Source organism: Papaver somniferum, chromosome 4, assembly GCF_003573695.1.
Source record: "Papaver somniferum cultivar HN1 chromosome 4, ASM357369v1, whole genome shotgun sequence".
NCBI classification, from domain to species: Eukaryota; Viridiplantae; Streptophyta; class Magnoliopsida; order Ranunculales; family Papaveraceae; genus Papaver; species Papaver somniferum.
The window spans coordinates 43,794,640-43,811,494 of record NC_039361.1 but is presented as its reverse complement, the minus strand read 5'-3'; positions in this window follow the sequence as shown (position 1 = coordinate 43,811,494).

Sequence of the window (16,855 nt, the reverse complement as noted above, 5' to 3'; positions counted from 1 at the left end):
TTATGGTGAGGGGGAAATTCAAGTGGTGGTTTTTATCCTAAAAGTTGGGACAAAGTTTGCACTCATAAAATGAGAGGGGGATTAGGTTTCAGAAATATTAAGTTTGCCAATGAAGCTTTACTTGCTAAAAATGCACGGGTGCTTATTCATTCATCTGATGAGCTTTGGTTTGAAATTTTAAAATGCACATATTTCAAAAATTGTCATCCCCTGCATCATAATGTAATTAAGAACTCTTCTTGGGTATGGAAGAGTATTAGCCACAGTCTTAACATCGTCAGGCAACATTCTATTTGGGAAGTTAAATATGGAGTTGATATTCATGCTTTGCGTGACAACTGGGTTCCAAACATGTCTTCTCCTTTATGCATTTCTTATCTGAATCCTAATATGTGTGTGAATGACTTTATAGATGTAGATTCCAAATCTTGGAACCCTGACCTTGTGCAAGCATACTTCACACAAGATAATAGTCAAAAGATAATGAATATTAGGATTCCCATGATAGGTAATGATAGGTTGATTTGGCCATTTACGAAAAATGGAAACTTTACTATTAAGTCTGCATATAAACTTTTATCTTGTGATCTACCTTCTGCTAGCACTAATCATCAGGTAAATCACATCTATAAGAGTCTCTAGAAGGCTGTTATTTTGCCTAAAGTCCAACTTTTCTTGTGGAAATGTATTGAAGGCAATCTGCCTACTAAGTATAGTTTGGCCATTTTTAAACCTAATCATGATACTATTTGTAACATGTGCGATTCTAATTTGCCTGAAACTGTTGAACATTTATTGCTTCACTCTATGTTTGCTAAAGTTGTATGGACTTCAATGCATTTTGGTAACTCTGTTCTTCAAGATGCCGCTTCTAGTATGAATATTTATGAATGGATTAAAAAATATATTTCTTACAACAATGACCTTTGTTGTTCAGTACTAACTATTGCATGGTGTATGTGGAGGGACATGTGTTTTCATATATTTCAACAAAAGCCGATTAATGCACTGAGTACAACGAGACTTGTTGTTAGACTTATTAGTGATACTCATGAATCCTTAGTCTCCGCCCATAATAACAGTAGAAGTGCAGTTACTTATGATCAAGTCCCCCCTTCAAATGAAGAACTACCTCAAGATTGTTATATCATTTATTGTGATGCATCTTTCGACAAGAATACTAACAACTCTGGTGTTGGTATTGTAATATACAATGTAGCAGGTGAATGCAAAGGGTGTAGGACAGTCGCTGGTAGAGCCATGAATCCGGAAGAAGCGGAATGCTTAGATATACTCGAAGCTGCGAAGTGGGCTAACGCAAAAAATCTAAGCAAAGTATGTCTCAGAAGTGATGCCAAGAATGCTATTTCCTTTCTTAATAATAATATTGACCGGATTAGCTGGTTCAATCGTTCTATTTTAGAGGATTGTCTATATAAATTTTAAGGATTTTAGTTATTTTAAAGCTGAGTATGTTAGTAGAGACTTTAACGGCTGGGCTGACAAAGCGGCAAGATATTGTAGAAGATTGAATGTCTCAGGAGAATGGTTGGGCAATTGTACTCAAACTAATCTGTTAACTTAACTAAACATAACTAGATTTTGGGCCCGTGCTACGCACTGGGGGAACCCCAAAGCCATCCATCATTTTTTTTTTCTTTTAACCATTTTTGGTTTAGTGTGATGTGGCTTCGCCTCGCCCAGTCGTGCATTTTTTATTTGGTGTGGCGAGGCGACATCTTTGTATTTGAGCCATATTTTTGATTTGGTAAAGCTCGCCTTCGCCTCGCCCGTCCCGATATGATTTGGTAAAGCTCGGCTTCGGCTTCGCCTCGCCTCACCCCGTCCCGATTTTATTTGGTAAAGCTCGGCGTCGGCTTCGCCTCCCCCCGTCCCGATTTGCTGAATTCGGCCTCCACCCGCCCCCGTCCCGACTCATATCCTTGGTTCATTACACAAAATAACTTCATGTTCTAAGCATGGAAACATGTACGTGCTTATTTGACAACTTATATAAATACCTTAATTAGATATATAACTCATTTTGGTTTAGTGTGATGTGGATTCGCCTCGACAAGTCGTGCATTTTTGATTTGGGGTGGCCCGGCTTCGCCTCGCCCAGTCGGGCATCTTTTTCTTTGAGCCATATTTTTGATTTGGTAAAGCTCGGCCATGGCTTCGCCTCGCTTCACCCCGTCCCCTCTAGTATATCTTTCTTCTCAGCATCAACAACTCTCCGACTGTTTTAGAAAAAAAATTCAATTTGTCTCCTCATGTTCAGCTTAGGACTAAATGTTATCGACTGTATTAATTCACCATAAATGAAAACATAAGAAAAAAATGCAAGAATATGAATAGTAACCTGCTTTTTCATTAACATTTTGGGCATCAAGTTTTATTATACATAACTACGTATGCAAATGATTATTCCTAAATTACAACCAAGTCAACTCTTGATATTTAGAATGGTTGAAAATCTATATTAAATTACAATATCGAACCCACTCTAGCTCTGGTAATTATTTTACAGTGTAATTCTCATACATATATATATATATATATATATATATATATATATATATATTACAATTAAGTTAAGATGTTACAATATCGAACATTGACTGCTTATTTCAGTGAATACATATTAAAGTCAAAGTACCACAAATCTCTTTATAAGTTATCTGTTTATGTTTATCTTCCTAAGAGAACCACTGACCTATGCTTACTCATATTGCATACCCAAGAATACATTTTAAGTTTGGTGAGAAAACAAACATCCTTATTGAGTTAAAGTTCGTTTACCTGGACAGCGGCCTATAGCTGCAAAGACCAAACTGGAGGACAACAAAGCCATCACCTGACAGTTGCGAATTGAGGTTCAATATTGCTGCGAAAAAAATCACAGAAGGGTAGCATTAGGTCTAGTTTAACTTAGTTATTATGGTTAACCTCTCAGTTCACGCGTGTCAGTGCATCTATCTGCATAAAATATAGTAAACACAATAACCATAAGAAAATTTCAGTTGAGGATTGTTACACAATATAATCATTTGCAGTGTCGTATGCTATCAAGCTGTAAAACGACATGGAGTTAACTCCCTGTCTGAGTCAAACATATATAGCGGAAGAACTATGCCCCAGAGATCAACCTCAATATATCAACTCCAAATGCAAAAATATTTTCGTGTGCGCAGGAGAGATTCTTATACGCATCCACACCATTTTTAACTCAATGCAAAAGTCTGGTATGCTGGAAAAAATAAGTAAAACTTAAGAACATGATTCAAGTGATGAACTAAAGCAAATAATAAAGCTAACAATATCATTACCAGAGAAAACTAATCACCGAACTCAAACTATCTTTTTTTCAACAACATTATCATTACATTAGCCATTTATTGGTGATCATTATACTCCCGGATGATAAGATCGGCAGATCGATATATGAATATAGACATATCTGTGCAACTTAGCACCTGTCTGGTAGTCTTATATCCTTATATTAAATGTACTGAACTTTAGACGTTTAACCAACCTGCGATTTGTAGGATATTCGCGTACATAAATTCCTCAATGGGTTTTACAATAGAGGGCCATCATTTCTCTTGCTCGTTAAGTCCCTTGTGGTTATTATGGGTATAGTATCTTCACAAATATTGGGTATCGTTGTTTGTGTCTTTTTGTTTCCAACTTCTTTAAAAATCGTTACTGAATTTTTGCTCACCAGTGGATAGTAAGTTTATCCCGTGCAACATTCATAGAAAATGGATTAGTCCAGGCCACACTGAAAGCAGAATGAGCACCGAGGAATCTCAACCTGCTTCCTTCATGACCCATGCACATCGGGTACATAAATCTTTACATGACCTGTTAAGGGCTAAGATTATTTCCTATGATACCATATGTGCTTAAGCTTGCCCTCCCACCGCCTGCTCAGAACTCCAACCGACTTTTAATGCTGAAAGAAGATAAAAGTGCATCCCCCTAAACGACAGATATGTCAAGGATAACCCTACCAAACTTCCTATAATCTCTGAACAGACTAAGTCAGATGATTTTTTAAACAAATTCTAGTCTTCCACAATAGTTTCCAGTTGAGTAGCTGTTAGTTTCCATAATTGTAGAATCTGTACGACTATGTACATGTAAAAATCTATATAAATAGAAAGTTATGATCTCCACAAATCATCGTGGAATATTTACCAAACCAAATTCTTGTGTAGATATATAGGAGTGGTTAAAGCCACAATACACTGCGAAACCACAATAAAAAACAATGTAACTACATATAGGAGGGGTTAAAGCCACAATACACTGCGAAACCGCAACAATAAAACAGTGTAACTACATAATATTTTCTGCAAATAAGTGAACGTTAATGCCCGTGCACAAAAAAAAAAAAAAAACCGTTACAAACATCCGAATGCAATCCACAAACAAAATGCATCTTATAATTTAATTGGGGAATCATAAACACGGATAATTTGAGCTTTAGAACCAACAGCAAGACATTGCCGTTAAATATTCAGTAACTACAGCAAAACCACTACACAATTCTAAAAGATCGTCCAATATTATTGCCACTAAAGCATTTGTAGCCAACTTAAATGCTAGAAAATTATCCATTGACACAAACGTTAAATCTGAACAATCAAGATCAGATAACACATAACAGCATTATAACCTTTCAATCATCCTTTCCTGACTCAAGAAAGATTAAACATGAAAACAACCGCATACACTCCTGCTAAGGAACACCACTTGAAAAGTCTAGATAGTGTAAAAAGTTAAACCATGATCATGATGAGAAAAATTAAATAGAGATTTGTGTTATGGCATTGACTACTTGCTGAAGAGAGGAAGGAACAAAGGGCATCCCCTCGTCGGCTTGAGATCCACGAAACACGTACATGAGATTAGGCTTACAAAACAGTTGGTCATATATCGGTAATCAATCAGTAATTTGACTAGGTTTATAAACTCAAGAGAAAGAGAAGGAGATTATAGAAAGGAAGAGGTGCGGCAAAAGATTAGGATTGTAAAACCAATAAAAAATGACAAAATTAGTGAAATTCTTTTTTTCTTCTAAGGTGTAACCCCTGGACCAATAGAGTCTCGCCAAGTGTCCTCTCCAGGTTTATTCTAAATACTGTTCTCTAGGCGAACGGTGACGCTCACCATTCAACGTGGGGGCTCATATGAGTTAGGATTATAAAGGAGTAGATCAACTATTAAGTATGATCAGTAAGGGATAAATTAGGAATTACATAAAATATATAGATGTGGGGTACTAAATGTTATTTAGGAATTACATAAAATTCTCTCGGCTAAACTGCTCTAGCGTAACGCACTATTTTGGTATGATATTGGCTCTAGTCTAATGCAGCTGTAATGCGCCATAGTGTCGCAACTTTGTTATAAGCCACCCACTCAAATAGCATGAATGCATGATGCATCATTATAGTGCGGGTTTTACATAGGCGTACCCTAGTAATCTGAATTCCGGAATAGGATATGTACCACACTCAGGACGCGTACACTAAGGTTCTGAGTTCGTGAATGGGGGGGGGGGGGGGGGGGTATGCGTACCCCTTGGATCTGGATTCGTGAATGGTTAAGGGTACGCGTATCCTAACAGTCTGAGTTCACAGACTGGTCTATATGTATGCATACCCACATATACCTACCCAATAGAAAAATTAAGCACATGCTCAAAAATTATATCTTTCTGAAGGAAACCAAATAGGCTATCTGTTAGAGACGAAATAATTAAAAGTCTTTACTTGGGTTGAAGCAGACTCTTAGGCCTGTAAAGGAGGTCGGATAGGGAATCAAAATGCGCAGAGTCTTGTGAAATTCAAGAGACATGAGGAGCACAACTAAAGTTGAATTGCTCGTAGGGTTAATTCGGCCTCAACTGCGTTCCATTCTGAAGTCTGGTATTAACCTAGTGTCTGTAACGGCTTAATACAGTGTGGTTCTTAAGTTCTGGACTAGTGATAGACACATTTTTGTGTCTGAATTGTCCTCAGTGTCTCTATTGTTAGTGCTCGATTTTTGTACTAATTATGGTGTTTTATGTGTGTGTAGGTATTTTTGGCCAATAAACATTTTTGGAAAAATCGGCTCGAAAAATTACGCGGAACACCCCCTGGAGGATATTTGCTATGCGGACTCTCAGATTGGATAAGGGGCACCAGTTACTAAGGGGCGCCTTCTAGCTATTCGCACCCCAGTTGTTGGATAAGGGGAGACCCTTTCTTCTTCGTTTGACTTTGCTTTTTGCGGGAAAATGTTGCAGCACACGGACAGATTTAGGGTTCGAGTTTTGATCATGTTTTGGAGAGATTCAAGGGCAGAAACTCTTTGGATTTGTTTATTTGAGCTAAACAGAGATGGTATTAGTGTTGGATTCAATCTAATTGGACCAGATAATCGCTGAGAAGGAAACAACTCTACATGTTCACGGAAAATACTATGAAACTACGGGATTTTCTGGATTTGATTCGGGAGATTTTTGGAGAGATTCAAACGCTCCAATTGATTGATTTGGGCCTGTTACACTCAAACAGAACCGGTAAGTCCATTAGAATCGAGAAAATTGGGCTGCAACGTTGGTTTGTAAGAAAACATAGTATCTTTTATTTCCGTGAGTTATTCTTGAGATTTTCTTTATTCTGGGAAAGATTGCACGAGTTCAGAGCATGTATATCTTCTTTTGGGACGTGTATGAGTCTGTCTGAAGTATGTTAGATTTCTGCAGACGCGTGAAAGATCTAAAAATGGAAATTATTTCTCATGTATGGCAGTGGAGAATAATGTGTTAAAGAAAAGGATTATCTCGAATTATGACGGAGATTTGGTGCTCCTGCTATGTATTTAAAGGGTGTTGGACGTTCAGAGAGGGGATGGGGAGAGTTTGGGATAGTTTAGAACTCTACAAAGACGTAAATAATCGAGTTTCAGGAAACTGCTATTTTTGCTGCTGAAGCTGAAGAACACGAAGAACATCGACCCACATAAGCAGTCGTTTTGCTACAGTGACAACGACAGTTAGGTTCTATCGTTCCCTGTAACAGTTCGGTTTGTAACACTTATAACTATTACAAACCCGGTTTTGATTGATTTCTCTCCCATTTCATCATTTGTACACCATCTTTGAGCAATAAAAATGAATTTTGAGCGTGTTTACGTGATGATTATTTTAAATTAATTATAGCAATTCTATTATGATTTTTGCATTGAACTAAAAATGGATTATACGATTTTGGTTAGTTAGGTGTATTTTATCTTGATAGAATATGCTTGCTTTAGAGTTTTGATATTTTATCTATTCATTTAAAAATCTACATGTCTAGGCAATACTATTAGAATCAATTTGAATGTTGAGTTGTGAAATTATTATTTTATTAAATCACTAATATCGACCAATGGTGGAATCCTAGCCCCAGTCTCTGCACAATATTCACATCACCTTTTTATTTGAGTTTATTATTATCATTTATAAAATTTAAGTCTAAAAAAATATGCTTTCACAAGTCTTGAACGAACCATCTTACTACAACATCATTGAAAATAACCATCAATATTTGGTGCCGCCGACCCGGACTTGTCTTTAGGCTAGAGTTTTTCGTTTTTTTTTTTATTTGTTTTTCATTTTTATTTTATTTGTTCTTCTTTACGTTTTTGAGTTTTTGTCTTTTCCTTACAAATTTTGGAGTTTGGAGCGAAAGAAAAATTTTCCAAACTTTTTGGTGAATACTTAAAGATTTGGAGTAAAAGCAAAGCGAAAGGAGCGAAAGAAAAGAAGAATAAAAATTAATTAAAAAAAGAGAGAGAGAGAGAGACAATTTTTTTTTTTAGAATTTTTTTTTTAGATTATGTTTTTCTTTTGCACTTTATTTTTGGACTTTGGACTGTGGACTTTGGGACTTTATTTTTTTTTAAAACCCTACGAAAGGGTGGTTTAAATATAAACTGTTTGCAGAGAAGGTTGACGACTACAATATCGCCTCGGCCCCTCGGGTCCGTACATGACATAGGAGTCGTATCCCAAGTCGACTTCAGCGGTTCATCCCCCGTCTGGTACGGGAGGTAAGTTTGTCGAAATACTCGCGAATCCCCTGTCAGCGAATTACTGTATTCCTTTGTTTGCATATATGCCGAGGATTTGAAAACGGCTGCTTTAATTTCATAGTAAAGGGCAAGGACTGGTCATACAAGATAAGGGTTCGGATTTTATCACCGTTCCCTTCTTGCCCGCCTTAGGAAAACGAAACCAAACGCGAACCTAAGCCTAAAATTTGACTAGAACGAGACCTATAGGGTAACGAGCTTAATAGGAAAGTCATTCGAAAAATATTGGTTACTCTTTTAAGCATGCTTCAAAGTTCATGATGGTTTCTGTGAGTTGAATACGCCGCCTTGTAACGCCGGTGAGGCCTTGGGTATCAAAGCTCCACTGAGCTTCCCTCGTCTCGATTTAACTTACTTAAACTCGGAATTGATTCCAGAGGGGTTTGCTTAAATTTTAACGAATTCCCTTTCGAAGGATTAGAAGCTAGTCTAGAAACAATCTAAGTGGAGCCATCATGTTTTTTGTTTGCTAGAAATCAGTAGGCTTGTTGTGGTGGAGTCAGCCTTGTTTGTGTTTGCATATAACTTCCCTTCCTTTTAGGATTTCTTTATTTTTCTAGTGTATGCCCAAGGTTATTAAAGATCGGGCTTGGAAAAGGAACACTCTAGGTCGTTTGATTAGTGATAAACCTAGTAGTTATTCTTGTGGCGGGGAGCTCGAAGACTCTTCTTTTGAGAGACCTGTCTTTGGAAATTTCAGCTTTGAAAACTTGAAAATTAGTGAAGAAAGTACTCCTAGTCCTTTGGTAGTGCCAGAAATGGCAACTTTGAAAACTTTATTAGACCCAACTAGGACCTCTCGTCCGTCTTGTATCAAGTTAGCTGAAACTGAGACATATTATGAACTCAAACCTGGGACTTTACAGATGCTCCCAATCTTTTTAGGAAAATAGAATGAGAACCCTTATTTTCATGTTAGGGAATTTGAGGAAGTTTGTAGTACTCTGAAAATTAAAAACCTTAGTGATGATGCGTTGAAACCAATGTAGTCAATATCGTCCGTACCGGCCGAAATATCGGTGATATTATCGGTACCGGTGTTAGAGCGAAACGGTAACAGGAATATCGCGATACGATATTTTGCCGATAATATCAGCCGATATACACGAAACGATACAAACTGGTTTTCCGGTATGGGATAATTTCGGCCGATATACACAAAATATCAGGGCAATATAGGAATTTTATGAAGGGAAGGGATAAAATTCCTAAATCTCAGAACAATTTTCAGAAACCCTTCTTCTCAGCCGAAGAAACTCTTCTTCTCAATATCAATGGCGAGATTCAATTGATGGTACGACTGTTAACAAGAGGTTGGGGTTTTGATTATTAATTTATTTTTTTGCTGTGATTTTGGTTTTCTTTACATGATGGAACTCGACCTTTTAGTATATTTTCTCACTGATGGATGCAATTTTATGAGTTTGTAGTTAGTGTATGTTGTGCAGTAATCGTCTAATTGGATGTTACACCTTTCAGTTTTCAGAAACAGAAGACTGATTATGTTGTTTTTTTTTCTTTGGTTAAACCTAAATCTGATATTCAAAGAGTAGTTAGCTGCAGGAAAGAAGAAGTGAAGTACCTCCATATCTGCAACATGGTGTGGTCTCCGGGTTACCAGGTTTCATCTTGGAAATTTGATTTCCTTGAAATTGGGTTTCTGGGCTACTTTGTGGTTTGATTTTGTTCCTTTACACTGGGCATCACACACTGCAGTAGCAGTTCTTCTTTTCACTCAAGAAGAAGGACTTGGGATTAGGAGAATTGATTATTGTTGCAGCACATTTGTCTTTTCCAGTTCATGCATCTTCTCATCATCATCATATATTTAAGTATCTTAATTGTATTTACAGCTCAATATTTTTATCTTGTCTATTTTGTGTGAAACAATAAAAATATTGGATATAAATTTAGAACGATATTGCACCGATATTTGAAACCGAGATCTCCCCGATACAATGTTGTATCAGTGTACCGGTCCCGGCCGAGACAAACCGGTATCCTATATTAACTACATTGGTTGAAACTTAGGTTATTCCCCTTTTCCTTAAAATATAAAGCCAAATATTGGCTATATAGTTTGTTTTCTGAGTCAATTGAAACATATGACCAACTTACATCTTCCTTTATACAGAAGTTTTTCCCAAGGCACAAAACATCGTCTATTAGGACACAAATCTGTACTTTTGCTCAACAAGAGGGAGAATCTTTATATAGGTATTTAGAAAGGTTCAATGACTTAATATCTCAATGTCCTCATCATGGTTTAGAGATGGTTAGGTTAGTTCAGATCCTCTACGAGGGTTTAGATTATTCAACAACAACCATGGTTGAGTCCTTATGCACAGGTGGGTTTGAGAATAAAACTGTTAATGAGGCGATGACATATTTGAATGAAATCGCCGATAAGACTCAACAATGGGAAAATAGTAGGGAACCACAGAAAACAATTCTTCTAAGTAAAGGAAATGTCAATAGGGTAGAATGATCTTATGAGTCAGATGCTAAAATAGCAGCCATAGCCAAAAGGTTAGAAGCCTTTGAATTAGGTCATTCTAGTGGTAATAATGGTAGAATAGAGCCTTTTTGGGAAGGCCATACTATTGAGGAGCAAGCCAGTACTCTTTATAACAACACTAGATTCGATAACCATCAGAAGTTTGACCCATATTCAGAAACCTATAACCCTGGCTGGAGAAACCATCCCGACCTTTCTTGGTCTAAGGGCCAGAATCAAGGTCAGTCTAGTAACTCTCAGGTTCCCCAGGTTTTGGCTATACTAAGAATCCTTCAGCTCCGACACAGTTTCAGAACCATTCGGATAAGAAGATTATGAGTTTAGAAGAGTCTCTTGCTTTGTTAACTCGTAAAGTGCGGTTTCAGCAATCTGTTGCTCAAAGTTTAGAAGAAAATAAGAGAATAGGTCAGGCTAACTCTCAGGTTATTTCCGAGTTGAAAACCCAGGTTAGTCAAATAAATGAAACATTGAGAGAAAAAGGAAAGTTTCCTAGTCAAGCACAACCCAAACCTAGGGGAGTCCATCAAATATCTTTAGCTGGTGAGAAATCATCAAACCATGTGAACTTGATAACAACCCTTAAGAGTGGTAAAATGGTAGACAATAAGGTAGCCATGACTAGTGGATATACTGTAGGTCCACCTTATACTTTCCAAGAGGAGCCCGTAGACGAGAAAACTGAAACAGTCTCTAAGGATTCCCAAGAAATTCCTGATAGGACTACCTTTGTGCCTAGAGACCCATATCCACATTTGTTAGCCCCAATAAAGAAGGAGTCGACTTTCAACGAGATAATGGAAACATTTAAGCAGGTGAACATTAACATTCCATTATTAGAAGCAATTAGGCAGATGCCTTCTTATGCCAAGTTCCTTAAAGATCTTCGTACACGAAAGCGTAAGCTTAATGTCCATAAGAAAGCCTTTTTAGCTGGTCAGGTAAGTTCCATTCTTCTGAACCAAACACCCCCTAAGTATAAGGACCCTGGATGCCCCACCATATCTTGTGCGATTGGTAATCACATGGTCGATAAAGCTTTACTTTACTTAGGATCTAGTGTTAACTTACTCCCGTATCATGTATACACCCAGCTAGGTCTTGGTAAGTTGAAACCGACTAAAATGACACTACAATTAGCTGATAGATCTGTCAAATTCCCTCGTGGTGTCATAGAGGATGTTCTGATTGAGGTTGATAAGTTTATTTATCCAGTGGATTTCATTTTTCTAGACACCCAGCCTGTTCAGGACCCAAGTCGTCAAATCCCAGTGATTTTAGGTCGCCCATTTTTAGCCACATCTAACGCTATCATCAACTATAGTACTGGGCTTATGAACATATCCTTTGGTAATATGACCACTAAACTAAATGTCTTTAATGTTACTAGACAACCTTCTGAGAACGATGATTTAGAAGAAGTGAATATGATTAGCACTTTAGTTCAGGATAATTGGCTTGACACTTTACTGGTAGATTCTTTAGATGATTTTGAGGAAACCATTCTCTTGGATCAGATATGTGATCAATCTTTAGAAGAAGCTCTTGAGTATTTTAAAGATTCTATGGACCCAGAAATTCAGGCAATAGTTTTAGGTTTTTATGAGAATAATGATGACCCTAAGTTTGGGGGTAGAGAACTAGAAGAATCTCTTGAGTATTTTAAGGACTCTGAAGATCCGGAAATTCAAGCAATAGTTAGAGGTTTGTCTGTGAACCCTAAGTTTGGGGGTAGTGATGGTTCTTGTGATTGTATCGTATCCCTAATTAGAGTCCCTAACTTGGGACTCGAGCCTTGTGCATCTGAGATATTACTTGAGTCTTTTCAGACTCCGAAACCCGATCCTTCTGATACTGTCCAGGAGGTAACTCAGGTATTAGAGACCCGTTTTTCGGATGAATCTATTTATCGAGACACACATATGAAGTTCAATTACGCGCCGCAGATAAACCCAGTTGTCTTGACAGAAACCTTAGATGAGGACGTGCTTCTTCTTTTCATTTTTCTGAATCAGTGCAGTTGTCTCATACTGGTGTCAAGCTCTATTTGGTCTTATGGACCCACAATTGTTTCGACTATTGATATATGACTTTGGAAGGTGACAATCCTTTTTGAGGTATTTGATGTCTAGTTAAAGACTTTAAATTTAGCATTTCCTGGGAGGTACCCACGCTCATGCTTACGGTAATATCCTTTCTTATTTATTTTTCCATCCATCAAGTGGTAACAGTTTCTTCTTGTTCATGCTTTTAATTTCATCTTTAGAACATTGAGGACAATGTTAGATTTAAGTTTGGGGGTGGGGAAGAAACTTTTTGTTAGCTCTTAGCTGCAACAAATAAACTCCAGAGCCTAGAAATTTATGCTTATTAAGGTTGGCACTAACTAATCTAAGTGGATGGGAAAATCTTGGTTATAGGATTTGAGGAACCAATCTGATTAGAAGGAAACATCTAAAGAGTCTATTCATAAAAGCACAGAGCTCAGGTGTTAGAATTAAAAAACAAACATGGTAGTTTCGCCATATCTCGTTGAATCCTAATCTTTCTGTTTTTTTTTAAGTGATTTGGTGGGGCACACGATTCAAGTTGTTACTATTGCTAGGGTGAAATAGAGTGATTGAGATACCATTAAAAAAAAAGAAGAATTGGACCAGTAATTCGACCTCAACTGCGTTCCAGTCTGAAGTCTGGTATTAGCCTAGTGTCTGTAAAGGCTTAATACAGTGTGGTGCTTAAGTTCTGGACTAGTGATAGACACATTTTTGTGTCTGAATTGTCCTCGGTGTCTCCATTGTTAGTGCTCGATTTTTGTACTAATTATGGTGTTTTATGTGTGTGTAGATATTTTTAGCCAATAAACATTTTTGGAAAAATCGGCTCGAAAAATTACGCGGAACACCCCCTGGAGGATATTTGCTATGTGGACTCTCAGATTGGATAAGGGGCACCCAGTTACTAAGGGGCGCCTTCTAGCTATTCGCACCCCAGCTGTTGGATAAGGGGAGACCCTTTCTTCTTCGTTTGACTTTGCTTTTGGCGGGAAAATGTTGCAGCACATGGACATATTTAGGGTTCGAGTTTTGATCATGTTTTGGAGAGATTCAAGGGCAGAAACTCTTTGGATTTGTTTATTTGAGATAAACAGAGATGGTAGTAGTGTTGGATTCAATCCGATTGGACCAGATAATCGCTGAGAAGGAAACAAACCTACATGTTCACGGAAAATACTATGAAACTACGGGATTTTCTGGATTTGAATTGGGAGATTTCTGGAGAGATTCAAACGCTCTAATTGATTGATTTGGGCCTGTTACACTTAAACAGAACCGGTAAGTCCATTAGAATCGAGAAAATTGGGCTGCAACATTGGTTTGGAAGAAAACATAGTATCTTTTATTCCCGTGAGTTATATTTTATTCTCGAGATTTTCTTTATTTTGGGAAAGATAGCACGAGTTTAGAGCATGTATATGTTCTTCTGGGACGCGTATGAGTCTGTTTGAAGTATGTTAGATTTCTGCAGACGCATGAAAGATCTAAAAATGGAAATTATTTCTCATGTCTGGCAGTGGAGAATAATGTGATATAGAGAGGATTATCTCGAATTATGGCGGAGATTTGGTGGTGGTGCTATGTATTTAAAGGGTGCTTGACGTTCAGAGAGGGGATGGGGAGAGTTTGGGATAGTTTAGAACTCTACAAAGACGTAAATAATCGAGTTTCAGGAAACTGCTTTTTATGCTGCTGAAGCTGAAGAACACGAAGAACATTGACCCACATATGCAGTCATTTTGCTATAGTGACAACGACAGTTAGGTTCTATCGTTCCCTGTAACAGTTCGGTTTGTAACACTTATAACTGTTACAAACCCGGTTTTAATTGATTTCTCTCCAATTTCATCATTTGTACACCACCTTTGAGCAATAAAAATGAATTTTGAGTGTGTTTCCATGATGAAGAGCTAAACCCAATCCTTGGGGCGGTGGAGGAAGCTGTTGTTTCGGTAAAAGTGATATATATTTATTTTAAATTAATTATAGCAATTCTATTATGATTTTTGCATTGAACTAAAAATGGACGATTTTGGTTAGTTAGGTGTATTTTCTCTTGATAGAATATGCTTGCTTTAGAGTTTTGATATTCTATGCTTGGATTAACATCTATTCTTTTAAAAATCTACATGTCTAGGCAATACTATTATAATCAATTTGAATGTTGAGTTGCGAAATTATTGTTTTATTAAATCACTAATATCGACCAATGGTGGAATCCTAGTCCCAGTCTCTGCACAATATTCACATCACCTTTTTATTTGAGTTTATTATTATCATTTATAAAATTTAAGTCTAAAAAAATCTGCTTTCACAAGTCTTGAACGAACCATCTTACTACAACATCATTGAAAATAACCATCAACTAGGTTCCGGGGTTTTCCTGTACATCACAGTTTTCCTCGTTAACAAAACTTCATGTGTCTTGTGTTATTTCTTATTCGCATTATATTGTTTATATGTATATGTTAAACAAATTTTAAGCCTAAACGAATGTGGTGAACCTGCAAGATTTATTCTTGAGAATCGTATCTTGAAATACATATTATAAAACTTGTTGTTGTTGGAATTCGGTTCACATAAAGTTCAGTTACATGCTAGGTTGATATTTGGATATTGATTTTTGGGATCGTTCGAGTAAACTTGCTCTACAACTCAGTTATAGGATTTCATCTGTGATGTATACCACTGATTGTAACAAGTTTTTCCAAACGAAAAAATTGGTGGTGTACTTGATACCCTCTCCTTTTTAGTATATAAATCATTCATGGATGGAAAACTACACAATTCATAAGAAACTTCAGAACTTTCAGTACATTTATAACAATAAAAACTAAATCATGATTCCAAGTATGAAACTCAACGAACGAGAACCTAAAGAAATAAAGGATTACTCATATACAATTATAAGATGCCCGGTGTATTTCATACTTTGAAATGCAAAAGGTATCACATGAATCACATACATTTTATATCTTTAAGCATATAAAACTATCACATGAATAACATATGAGAAACATGAAATTTTAAAAGACTTATATTATGTAAGATGCTTAATATTACCAATACAAAATGTTTGTCATGTTATAACCTATACACGATTTTCGTTGGTAGTAATCCGAAAAACCTAAGACAACATTAGTAGCACCAGAAACCTCAAAAAAAAAAATATCAACAATAGTAGTTTTTCACGTTAGCAATTTATTTATTTTTACAATTATAGAAAAATGAACTAAGGCAAAATTACATTTATATATGTAGTGAAGATATTTTTTATAGTCCCTTTATCTTTTGGGCATAGAGGCGGTCGTCCATCCCAACCCACCAAAAAGACGACATTGGCCACGGCCGCTGTGAAAAAATTAAAGAAAACAACTGCCTTCTACTCAGACAGTTATTTCTGAATATTGCGGAGGAAAAAGAAAACAGTTGACAAATCTAACGCCGTCTTATTTGTCATTTCGTGAGGTAAATATAGAAATATGTGTTAAAAGGTAGGTCATGGTCCAACCCGAATAACAACAAGAATGCTAAAATGGCGAGGATAAGCTTGTCTTTTTTATTTGTGTTTTTTTTGTTTTGATCATATTCTTATTTGTCTCCCTCTATTTATAATCACCTATTACCTAGTCAGCTTATAAAATACATAAAGACATTTCCGTCATGTGAAAAGCTCCATCAAATATAAGGCTTCACCAAAAACAGACCTTCTCTTTATTATAGTAAGATCATAACCTTTCCTTTTAGGCACAAATCACCTTGAGACCACCATAAGAAACCTCATTATAACCCTTCTTAGGCCTAGTTCTTATGTAGTTATTCTTAGGGTATCAACAATATGTGATTGCTAGCTTGAAGCATATCTGTAAAAGAGAAATAATTTTTACCCTAGCGAAAATGAGTTTTCCAAAATAAATTAAAGCAATTGTATAGATCAAGAAAGAAAAAGCTGGAACATAAAAGATGTGGCTAGAGAATATAAAGGCATACTTGTAAAGAGTATTACTAACAAAAATATTGTTCTCTAGGGATGGCCCGGAGATTTTATTTCCTGGAAGCGAAACGAAATTGTTGCCCCACCGATAGTGCATCTCCATTAACTAGTAAAATTGGTTGCAATCTTTCTCAAGCGTGTACACATCTATGTTTT